Below are 12,707 nucleotides of genomic sequence, written 5' to 3' on the forward strand. Positions count from 1 at the left end.
ATAGAAAAAATAATTATTTTTACATCACTTTATTCTGAGAGTTATTACTTTTTTATTTTTCTGTTTATGGAGCTTTATGATGGCTTGTTTTTGGCGGGTCAAGATGACGTATGCAGCGGTACCATGTTTATTTTTATTTTTTTTTAGTCTTTTTGATCGCATTTTATTGCACTTTTTGTTCTGCGGTATGATGATAAAGCATCGTTTTTTGCCTTGTTTTTTATTTTTCTTTTATGGTGTTCTCTAAAGAGGTTAACTAGTGGGACAGTATCATAGATCGGGTCATTCCTCATGTGGCAATACCAAATATGTGTACTTCTATCTTTTTTTTTTCATAAAAATATTCATTCATGGGTACAATATATACTGCTCAAAAAAATAAAGGGAACACTTAAACAACAGAATATAACTCCAAGTAAATCAAACTTCTGTGAAATCAAACTGTCCACTTAGGAAGCAACACTGTTTGACAATCAATTTCACATGCTGTTGTGCAATTGGAATAGAAAACAGATGGAAATTATTGGCAATTATCAAGACACACGTAATTAAATAGTGGTTCTGCAGGTGGGGAACACAGACCGCATCTCAGTACCAATGCTTTCTGGCTTATGTTTTGGTCACTTTTGAATATTGGTTGTGCTTTCATACTCGTGGTAGCATGAGATGGACTCTACAACCCACACAAGTGGCTCAGGTAGTGCAACTCATCCAGGATGGCACATCAATGTGAGCTGTGTCTGTCAGCGTAGTGTCCAGAGGCTGGAGGCGCTACCAGGAGACAGGCCAGTACACCAGGAAACATGGAGCCTTTTTGGCACGGATTTACAGGAGGAGCACTGCCAGAGCCCTGCAAAATGACCTCCAGCAGGCTATAAATGTGCATGTATCTGCACAAACGGTTAGAAACCGACTCCATGAGGATGGTCTGAGTGCCCGATGTCCATAGGTGGGGATTGTGCTCACAACTAGTGTTGAGCATTCCGATACTGCAAGTATCGGGTATCGGCCGATACTTGCTGTATCGGAATTTCCGATACCGAGATCCGATACTTTTGTGGTATCGGGTATTGGGTATCGCAACAACATTAATGTAATAATGTGTAAAAAAGAGAATTAAAATAAAAAATATCGCTATACTCACCTGTCCGACGCAGCCGGGACCTCAGCGAGGGAACCGGCAGCGTTGTTTGTTTAAATTTTGCGCTTTTACTTGGTTACGTGAAGTCCCGGCTTGTGATTGGTCAGGGCGGCCATGTTGCCGGGACGCGGACCAATCACAGCAAGCCGTGACGAAATTACGTCACGGCTTGCTGTGATTGGTTCGCGTCCCGGCAACATGGCCGCCATTAACCAATCACAAGCCGTGACGTCACGGGAGGCTGGACATGCGCGTATTTTGAAAAGCGCGCGTGTCCAGCCTCCAGTGACGTCCCGGCAACATGGCCGCCATTAACCAATCACAAGCCGGGACGTCACTGGAGGCTGGACACGCGCGCTTTTTAAAATATGCGCGTGTCCAGCCTCCCGTGACGTCACGGCTTGTGATTGGTTAATGGCGGCCATGTTGCCGGGACGCGGACCAATCACAGCAAGCCGTGACGTAATTTCGTCACGGCTTGCTGTGATTGGTCCGCGTCCCGGCAACATGGCGCCGTGACCAATCATAAGCCGGGACGTCACTGGAGGCTGGACACGCGCGCTTTTCAAAATACGCGCATGTCCAGCCTCCCGTGACGTCACGGCTTGTGATTGGTTAATGGCGGCCATGTTGCCGGGACGCGGACCAATCACAGCAAGCCGTGACGTAATTTCGTCACGGCTTGCTGTGATTGGTCCGCGTCCCGGCAACATGGCCGCCCTGACCAATCACAAGCCGGGACCTCACGTAACCAAGTAAAAGCGCGAATTTTAAACAAACAACGCTGCCGGTTCCCTCGCTGAGGTCCCGGCTGCGTCGGAGAGGTGAGTATAGCGATATTTTTTATTTTAATTCTTTCTTTTACACATTAATATGGTTCCCAGGGCCTGAAGGAGAGTTTCCTCTCCTTCAGACCCTGGGAACCATCAGGAATACCGTCCGATACCTGAGTCCCATTGACTTGTATTGGTATCGGGTATCGGTATCGGATTGGATCCGATACTTTGCCGGTATCGGCCGATACTTTCCGATACCGATACTTTCAAGTATCGGACGGTATCGCTCAACACTACTCACAACCCAACACCGTGCAGGACGCTTGGCATTTGCCACAGAACACCAAGATTTGCAAATTCGAAACTGGCGCCCTGAGCTCTTCACAGATGAAAGAAGGTTCACACTGAGCACATGTGATAGATGTGACAGAGTCTGGAGACGCCGTGGAGAGCGATCTTCTGCCTGCAACATCCTTCAGCATGACCAGTTTGGCAGTGGGTCAGTAGTGGTGTGGGGTGGCATTTCTTTGGGGGGCCGGACAGCCCTCCATGTGCTCGCCAGAGGTAGCCTGACTGCCATTAGGTACCGAGATGAGATCCTAAAACCCCTTGTGAGACCATATGCTGGTGCGGTTGGCCCTGGGTTCCTCCTAATGCAGGACAATGCCAGACCTCTTGTGGCTGGAGTGTGTCAGCAGTTCCTGCAAGATGAAGTCATTGAAGCTGTGTACTGGCCTGCCTATTTCCTATACCTGAATCCGATTGAACACATCTGGGACATCATGTCTCGCACCGTCCACCAACATCACGCTGCAACCCAGACTGTCCAGGAGTTAGCGGATGCTTTTGTCCAGGTCTGGGAGGAGATCCCTTAGGAAACCATCCGCCACCTCATCAGGGGCATGCCCAGGAGTTGTAGGGAGATCATACAGGCACGTGGAAGCCACACACTACTGAGCATCATTTCCTTGTCTTGAGGCATTTCCACTGAAGTTGGATCAGCCTGTACCTTCATTTTCCACTTTGATTTTGAGCATCATTCCAACTCCACACCTCTGTGGGATATTAGTTGTGATTTACATTGATCATTTTTAGGTTTTATTGTTCTCAACACATTCCACTATGTAATGAATAAAGAATTACAACTGGAATATTTCATTCAGTGATATCTAGGATGTGGGATTTTAGAGTTACCTTTATTTTTTTGAGCAGTGTATTTAGATTTTTTTTATTTTTTTAATGTTTTAAAATACTTTTACAATTTGTCTTTTAATTTTTTTTCTAACTTTTTTTTACTTTGTCCCACTATGAGTCTTTATTTTTTTGCAGGCTGATCGCAGCATCATCCCTACGGTATGCAAACTGTCAGCACTGCACTGATAGATAAAGTTGCTGATCATGCACTGAGCATGATCAGTACCTTTCCTAGCTCTGGTGACCTGGATGATGTTATGATGACATCAGCTCACCATGGCAACAATCGGGACCCTGCGATGACTGTTGTGTATCCGCTTTTTGGGCTCCCCTGGTGGTTGCTGGTGGTACTGGTGACTTGTTTGCACTTTGCTTCTTCTGTTCACCTGCTTCCATCAGTGTTTGGGAGTTTCCTATTTAGCCTTGCTCTCCAGTCATTTCCTTGCCGGTCATCATTGTAACCAGAGCCTTCGGTTGCATGTTCCTGCTACTAGTCTGCTGATCAGCTAAGTGGACTTTGTCCTTTTGTTTTGTACCTTTTGTCCAGTTTGCAGTTTTTGTGATTCTCTGTAGCTGGAAGCTCTTGCGGGCTGAAATTGCCACTCCTGTGTCATGAGTTGACACAGGAGTCTTAAAGTAATTTCAGGATGGTTTTTTGAAAGGGTTTTCAGTTGACCGTGAAGTCCTCTTTTGTATCCTTCTGCTATCTAGAAAGTGGACCTCTCTTTGCTAAATCTACTTTCATACTGTGTATGTCTTTTCCTCTTAATTCACCGTTATTACATGTGGGGGGCTGCTATCATCTTTTGGGGTATTTCCCTAGAGGTAAGCCAGGTCTGTTTCTTCCTCTACCAGGCGTAGTTAGTCCTCCGGCTGGCGCGTGGCATATAGGAAGCCGTAGGTATGCTCCCTGGCTACTGTTAGTTGTGTGGTAGATTTAGCTCACGGTCAACTCGAGTTTCCATCACCCGAGAGCTCGTTCGTTACTTATGTGTTTTTTACGTTCCCTTGCCATTGGGAACCATGACAGTATGACCGGCCAACAAAGTGTTAATTGTTTGGGCTGAAGCAGGAGAAAAAGAAGTGTTGAAGGGAATTTTTTTTTTTTCTTTCCCTCAGAGTTTTGCTGCCTAGCCCTTAATTGCTGTCTAGCTGCTTCTTACCTCCTCTTAACCCTTGAATGGCTCTGACCTTAGCTGTTTAACATGGATGTCCAGAGTTTGGCTGCAGGTTTAAATAATCTTGCTACGAAGGTTCAAAATTTACAAGATTTTGTTATACATGCTCCTATTTCTGAACCTAAAATCCCTACACCAGAGGTGTTTTCCGGAGATAGATCTCGGTTTTTGAATTTCAAATATAATTGTAAATTATTCCTTTCTCTCAGACCTCACTCCTCAGGAGATCCTGTCCAGCAGGTTAAGATTGTAATCTCTTTGCTGCGAGGTGACCCTCAAAATTGGGCATTTTCATTGGCACCAGGGGATCCTGCGTTGCTCAATGTGGATGCGTTTTTCCTGGCTTTAGGGTTGCTTTATGAGGAACCTAATTTGGAGATTCAAGCTGAAAAAGCTTTGATAGCCCTATCTCAAGGGCAAGATGAAGCGGAGATATACTGCCAAAAATTTCGTAAATGGTCTGTGCTTACTCAGTGGAATGAGTGCGCCTTAGCGGCAAATTTCAGAGAGGGCCTTTCTGATGCCGTTAAAGATGTTATGGTCGGGTTCCCTGCGCCTACAGGTCTGAATGAGTCCATGACAATGGCAATTCAGATTGATCGGCATTTGCGGGAGCGCAAACCCGTGCACCATTTGGCGGTATCTTCTGAAGAGACGCCAGAGAAAATGCAATGTGACAGAGTTATGTCCAGAAGCGAGCGGCAGAATTATAGGCGTAAAAATGGGTTATGCTTCTATTGTGGTGATTCTGCTCATGTTATATCGGCATGCTCTAAGCGTACTAGGAAGGTTGACAAGTCCATTTCAATTGGCACTTTACAGTCCAAATTTATTTTGTCTGTAACCTTGATTTGTTCATTATCAGTTATTACCGTGGATGCCTATGTGGACTCGGGCGCCGCTCTGAGTCTTATGGACTGGTCCTTTGCCAGGCGCTGTGGGTTTGATTTAGAGCCTCTGGAAGTCCCTATACCTCTGAAGGGTATTGATTCTACACCTTTGGCTTGTAATAAACCACAGTTCTGGACGCAAGTGACTATGCGTATGACTCCAGACCATCAGGAGGTGATTCGCTTCCTTGTGTTGTACAATTTACATGATGTTTTGGTGCTTGGATTACCATGGTTACAGTCTCATAACCCAGTCCTTGACTGGAAGGCTATGTCTGTGTTAAGCTGGGGATGTCGGGGGGCTCATGGGGACACTCCTATGGTGTCCATTTCGTCATCTATTCCATCTGAGATTCCGGCATTTTTGTCTGATTATCGTGATATTTTTGAAGAGCCTAAGATTGGTTCACTCCCGCCTCACAGGGATTGTGATTGCGCCATAGATCTGATTCCTGGCAGTAAATTTCCAAAGGGTCGTTTGTTTAACCTATCTGTACCTGAACATGCTGCTATGCGCGAGTATATTAAGGAGTCCCTGGAAAAGGGACATATTCGTCCTTCTTCATCACCTTTAGGAGCCGTTTTTTTCTTTGTCTCTAAAAAGGATGGCTCTCTGAGGCCTTGTATTGATTATCGTCTCCTGAATAAAATTACAGTCAAATTTCAGTATCCGTTGCCTTTGCTGACTGATTTGTTTGCTCGCATAAGGGGGGCTAAGTGGTTCTCTAAGATTGATCTTCGTGGGGCGTATAATTTGGTGCGAATTAAGCAGGGGGATGAGTGGAAGACCGCATTTAATACGCCTGAGGGCCATTTTGAGTATTTGGTAATGCCTTTCGGCCTTTCTAATGCACCTTCTGTCTTTCAGTCCTTAATGCATGATATTTTCCGGGAATATTTGGATAAATTTATGATTGTGTACTTGGATGATATTTTGATTTTTTCTGATGACTGGGAGTCTCATGTTCAGCAGGTCAGGAGGGTTTTTCAGGTTTTGCGGGAGAATTCTTTGTGTGTAAAGGGTTCAAAGTGTGTTTTTGGGGTTCAAAAAATTTCATTTTTGGGGTATATTTTTTCCCCTTCTTCTATTGAGATGGACCCTGTCAAGGTTCGGGCTATTTACGACTGGACGCAGCCTACTTCTCTGAAGAGTCTCCAGAAATTCTTGGGCTTTGCTAATTTTTATCGTCGATTTATAGCTGGTTTTTCTGGCGTTGCTAAACCTCTGACGGATTTGACTAAAAAGGGTGCTGATGTTGCCAATTGGTCCCCTGCTGCCGTGGAGGCCTTTCGGGAGCTTAAGCGCCGCTTTTTGTCTGCCCCTGTGTTGCGCCAGCCTGATGTTTCTCTTCCCTTTCAGGTTGAGGTCGATGCTTCCGAGATCGGAGCGGGGGCGGTTTTGTCGCAGAAAAGTTCCGACTGCTCAGTGATGAGACCTTGTGCGTTCTTTTCGCGAAAATTTTCGGCCGCCGAGCGAAACTATGATGTTGGTAATCGGGAGCTTTTGGCCATGAAGTGGGCATTTGAGGAGTGGCGTCATTGGCTTGAGGGTGCCAGACATCAGGTGGTAGTTTTGACTGATCACAAGAATTTAATTTATTTGGAGTCTGCCAGGCGCCTGAATCCTAGACAGGCACGTTGGTCGTTGTTCTTTTCCCGGTTTAATTTTGTGGTCTCGTACTTACCGGGTTCTAGGAATGTGAAAGCAGATGCTCTTTCTAGGAGTTTTGAGCCTGACTCTCCTGGGAATTCTGAACCTGCTGGTGTCCTTAAGGATGGAGTGGTTTTGTCTGCTGTCTCTCCAGATTTGCGACGTGCTTTGCAAGAATTTCAGGCGGATAGACCTGATCGTTGTCCGTCTGGTAGACTGTTTGTTCCTGACGAGTGGACCACTAGAGTCATCTCGGAAGTTCATTCTTCTACTCTGGCAGGTCATCTGGGAATTTTTGGCACCAGAGATTTGGTGGCTAGATCCTTCTGGTGGCCTTTCCTGTCTCGAGATGTGCGTGTTTTTGTGCAGTCTTGCGATGTGTGTGCTCGGGCCAAGCCTTGTTGTTCTAGGGCTAGTGGGTTGTTGTTGCCCTTGCCTATTCCGAAGAGGCCTTGGACGCACATCTCTATGGACTTTATCTCGGATCTCCCTGTTTCTCAGAAGATGTCTGTCATCTGGGTGGTGTGTGACCGTTTTTCTAAAATGGTTCATTTGGTGCCATTGCCTAAGTTGCCTTCCTCATCTGAGTTGGTCCCTCTGTTTTTTCAAAATGTGGTTCGCTTGCATGGTATTCCGGAAAACATCGTTTCTGACAGGGGTACCCAGTTCGTGTCTAGATTTTGGCGGGCAGTCTGTGCCAGGTTGGGCATTGATTTGTCCTTTTCGTCTGCATTCCATCCTCAGACCAATGGCCAGACGGAGCTAACTAATCAAACTTTGGAGACTTATTTGAGGTGTTTTGTGTCTGCGGATCAGGATGATTGGGTTGCCTTTCTGCCGTTGGCGGAGTTTGCTCTTAATAATCGGGCTAGTTCTGCCACTTTGGTTTCTCCTTTCTTTTGCAATTCAGGGTTTCATCCGCGTTTTTCATCTGGTCAGGTTGAATCTTCGGATTGTCCTGGAGTGGATGCGGTGGTGGATCAGTTGCATCGGATTTGGGGACAAGTGGTGGATAATTTGGAATTGTCCCAGGAGAGGACTCAGCAGTTTGCTAACCGTCGTCGTCGTGTTGGTCCCCACCTTCACGTTGGGGACTTGGTGTGGTTGTCTTCCCGTTTTGTCCCTATGAGGGTTTCTTCTCCCAAATTTAAGCCTTGGTTCATCGGTCCTTATAGGATTTTGGAGATTCTTAACCCTGTTTCCTTTCGTTTGGACCTCCCGGCATCTTTCGCTATCCATAATGTGTTCCATCGGTCGTTGTTGCGGAGATATGAGGTACCGGTGGTTCCTTCTACTGAACCTCCTGCTCCTGTGCTGGTGGAGGGTGAATTGGAGTACGTCGTGGAGAAGATCTTGGACTCCCGTATTTCCAGACGGAGACTTCAATATCTGGTTAAATGGAAAGGCTATGGTCAGGAAGATAATTCTTGGGTAACTGCCTCTAATGTTCATGCCTCGGATTTGGTTCGTGCCTTTCATAGGGCTCATCCAGATCGCCCTGGCGGTTCTTGTGAGGGTTCGGTGCCCCCTCCTTAAGGGGAGGGTACTGTTGTGTATCCGCTTTTTGGGCTCCCCTGGTGGTTGCTGGTGGTACTGGTGACTTGTTTGCACTTTGCTTCTTCTGTTCACCTGCTTCCATCAGTGTTTGGGAGTTTCCTATTTAGCCTTGCTCTCCAGTCATTTCCTTGCCAGTCATCATTGTAACCAGAGCCTTCGGTTGCATGTTCCTGCTACTAGTCTGCTGATCAGCTAAGTGGACTTTGTCCTTTTGTTTTGTACCTTTTGTCCAGTTTGCAGTTTTTGTGATTCTCTGTAGCTGGAAGCTCTTGCGGGCTGAAATTGCCACTCCTGTGTCATGAGTTGACACAGGAGTCTTAAAGTAATTTCAGGATGGTTTTTTGAAAGGGTTTTCAGTTGACCGTGAAGTCCTCTTTAGTATCCTTCTGCTATCTAGAAAGTGGACCTCTCTTTGCTAAATCTACTTTCATACTGTGTATGTCTTTTCCTCTTAATTCACCGTTATTACATGTGGGGGGCTGCTATCATCTTTTGGGGTATTTCCCTAGAGGTAAGCCAGGTCTGGTTCTTCCTCTACCAGGCGTAGTTAGTCCTCCGGCTGGCGCGTGGCATATAGGAAGCCGTAGGTATGCTCCCTGGCTACTGTTAGTTGTGTGGTAGATTTAGCTCACGGTCAACTCGAGTTTCCATCACCCGAGAGCTCGTTCGTTACTTATGTGTTTTTTACGTTCCCTTGCCATTGGGAACCATGACAGATGACGTTGTGGGATCTCCGATCCAGAGACATAGGGGCTGTCATCCTTCTGCTGGTTTCTGAAATGCTGTGATTGTGTTCAATCACAGCATTTAAGGGGTTAAAGTGCTGGGAGCAGTGCGGAACCACTCCTGGCACTGAGTGCCAGGTTTCAACTATCAGACTCAGCTGACACTCGGCGGTGATCACACACGCGCACAGCCCATGTTCATGCAGAAACTCCAAAACTTATGCATACATCCCAGGTCAATTACAACCAGATCACAAGGAAGCATGTATACATCCAAGGTTGGAAAGGGGTTAAAGGGATTATAATACCTTAACATCGCTCTTTTTGGTGAATCAATAGTCCTATTTTTCAAATTCCAGAGAACACATTTATGGCCATGTTCTCACGTTCAGTATTTGGTCAGTATTTTACATAAGTATTTGAAAGCCAAAACAAGGAGTGGGTGATAAATAAAGTGATTTAAAATACTGACCAAATACTCAATGTGTGAACGTGGCCTAACATTGACATGGTGATTAGCAAATTCAGCTCCTCTTCAGATTTTAATTGCTACCTGAGCTAAAGAACTTTTGCTGTAACAAGCAAATTATTTCCCTAACACATATTATTATGAATAGAGATAGGTGAACCCGAACAGCAGTATGATGATAAAGCATGGGGCCAGGGAAATTGGCCCTCCTCCCAGGCTAAGAACATCAGATCTCTGCCAACCCAAGAAACCAAAAAGATGTGCCAAATCTGGAGCTTAGCCTAACTTTCCCACTTGTCCTGTGGCAGTGGCAAGTGGGCAATATTTGTGGAGTATCACTTTTGTATTGTCAGGTGACATCAAGCCAAGGGGTTAGTAATGGAGAGGTGTCTATAAGACACCCCCATTACTAACCACATAGTAAGTTTGGAAATGAACACACAGCATGAATAAAATCCTTTAATTCAAATAAAAATCAACACCCTTTTTTGCACATTTATTTAAAAATATAAAGCAAAGTTAAACTCATCTTACGCCTATTCCATTAAAGCCCTTGTCCCTGTAAAAGACAGAAAATAATACACAACCATATCCCTCAACTGTCTGAAATGAAGCTAAATGTAGAAGCATATATACGGCACTCTTGTGGTTAGAGTGGATGGTGCTCAAGTAGGGTTTCCTATGAACTAACAAATTGAAGAACATGGCATTTAAATGGAGATGTGGTGAAATACAGTTCCTTTTATTATTGCATTCAAGGTTTGCTTAATGTTTTCGGTCTAACATCAGACTAACATCAGACACTCATCAGAACTAAAACAGCGAGAGGAGGGGAGGAATATACAGAAAAAAAAGGGGTCATATAATACATATAAATGAAATAATGTAGCACAAAAGATCAAGATTATAAAAGTACAATCACGCTGTCATGATCCAGACTGGGTTTTGAGTCCTGTTTTCCCTTTTCCCGGTCTGATCATGTCAGGGGTTAACTTTTCTCAGCCTCAGTCTGGTTTCATGTTTTGCTATTTATCTCTGTTGCATCCTGCAGGTGGTGTCAGTTATATTTCTGCCTTCGGCGTGTGTAGCTGACTCTGGTACATCCTTATTTGTCCTGCTGCTGCTGACCCATGTCTCTGTTTTCCCCTGTTCCTGTCTTGACTCAGTGTTTCCCTTTAGTGTGCAGACCCCCCCTGGTTTTGACTTGACTTGGCTTATATACTGACCTGTTTTTGTTTTCTGTCTTTAGCTTATCCGCTCCTGACTGTTACTGACCTCTTGGCTTGTCTCTGACTGTGTTTTGTCTTTTTCCCTTCCCCATGACAGCACCGTAAATGAGAGATGGCATCTGCCCCCAGGAACAGGAAACCTGCAGCAGAGATAAAAGAAGGGGCGGCACCTCTCTCCTCAGTTTTGGTTTCCTGTTGCTGCAGGTGGATGCCTGTGGCAGGCTGCATACCTCCAGGGCGATCCCCCTCTGATGATGCCTGGTCTGGAGAACGAGGTCCGCGGTGTTGGGGCAGCTGGGCACGGTAGCGTGCGCCCGTCATCCTGGGGGCTGCAATGTGCCATGCCTCATCCCCCTGCTGGACACCGCGGCTGCCGCTCCTGTCAGGAGGCTGGGCCGGGAAAGGGCGTGTCCATCACAATGCTGGCGCCGAGTGAATGGGACAGCTTCTGGTTGTGCAGGAAGTGACATCACATGCCGGGGAAGACTGTGTGCTGGACACTTCTGGGAGGGATTTGCTCCGAGGTGCGCACACCGCTCCTACCAGATAAAGAAAGGCAATGGATGCGGCAGCAGCTTCTCATGAAAGCATGGCGGACCCCGCAAGGGAACCGCTCATACTGGATGAGGAAGTGAACCCACAGGCTACCGGGGTACCCAGGGTCTTTGGTGGGTGAATGCCTTTATAAGGCAAAACATGTGGGTAATGATGGCCTCTGTGTCGTGCTTTCTTTAGGGAAAAAAGGCCACATCAAAGCAGAAAAACAGGGCATGTGCACTATATAAAGAAACCCTCCCTAGAACATATGACAAGAAAATCTGTCGGTCGTGTATTAATAAAACAGTGGCCGAGGAGTCTCCGTCCCTACTCCAGAGCATAAAATCTATTATTCGAGAGGAAGTAAAGACAACAGTAAAGGAACAGTTAAAGCAGCATATTGTACTCGGTTCCGGAAAGCCCACCCCTCCCCCTCCCTCTACAAATATCCAAAGTCCTGATGTAGATTCAGAGGAAGAGCTGGGAGAATTAGCCCCCTCTGATGACTCAAACCTGTATTCCTTGGACGAGGAATATGGCCGCCCTTATTTTTTATCTGAGGATATCAGGAAATTACTCAAACTTGTTAGGTCTACTATGGGGGTGGAGACGCCTAGGGAACAACGAACAATTAAGGATTCCATGTTTAGTAATCTGGAGGGGAAAACACGCAGAGTTTTTCCCTTTCATGATAATCTCCTGAATTTGATTAAAAGGGAGTGGAAAGAAACAAATAAAAAGATGTCCGTGCCGCAGACACTGAAGCGCAAATACCCATTTGATGAGGAGGTCTGTGAAAAATGGGAAAAGGCTCCTAGACTGGATGCTGCTATTGCTAGTACCTCTAGAGGGATATAACTACCATTTGAGGACTTGGTGCCTTAAAAGTTCCCCTTGACAAAAAAGCATATGCCTTTCTAAAATCAGCTTAGGAGGCATCAGCGTGGTCATTCAAGCCTGGGGTAGCCGCCACTTGTACAGCTCATGCTATTGTCAAGTGGTTAGAGGAATTTAGTGAGCAGATAAAAGACAAGTGCCCAAGAGAGAGGCCACTGGAGGCAATACCTTCCTTGCAAGGAGCGGCAGGGTTCCTAGCGGATGCCGCAGATGACTCGGTCCGATGTGCCGCCCGTGCATGTGCCCTATCCAATTCAGGTCACAGAGCACTGTGGTTAAAAAACTGGGCTGTAGACTTTCAATCAAAAGTTAAACTCTGTGCAGTCCCTTGTGAGGGACAGTACCTTTTCGGAAAAGCATTGCATGAAATCCTGGAGAAGGCGTCAGACAAGAAAAAACGATTTCCGCCACCCCCTTTCTCTAGACATCATTGGGATAACTCTCGCTTGTCCTTTCGATGGTC

This window comes from Ranitomeya variabilis, chromosome 2, assembly GCF_051348905.1.
Source record: "Ranitomeya variabilis isolate aRanVar5 chromosome 2, aRanVar5.hap1, whole genome shotgun sequence".
NCBI classification, from domain to species: Eukaryota; Metazoa; Chordata; class Amphibia; order Anura; family Dendrobatidae; genus Ranitomeya; species Ranitomeya variabilis.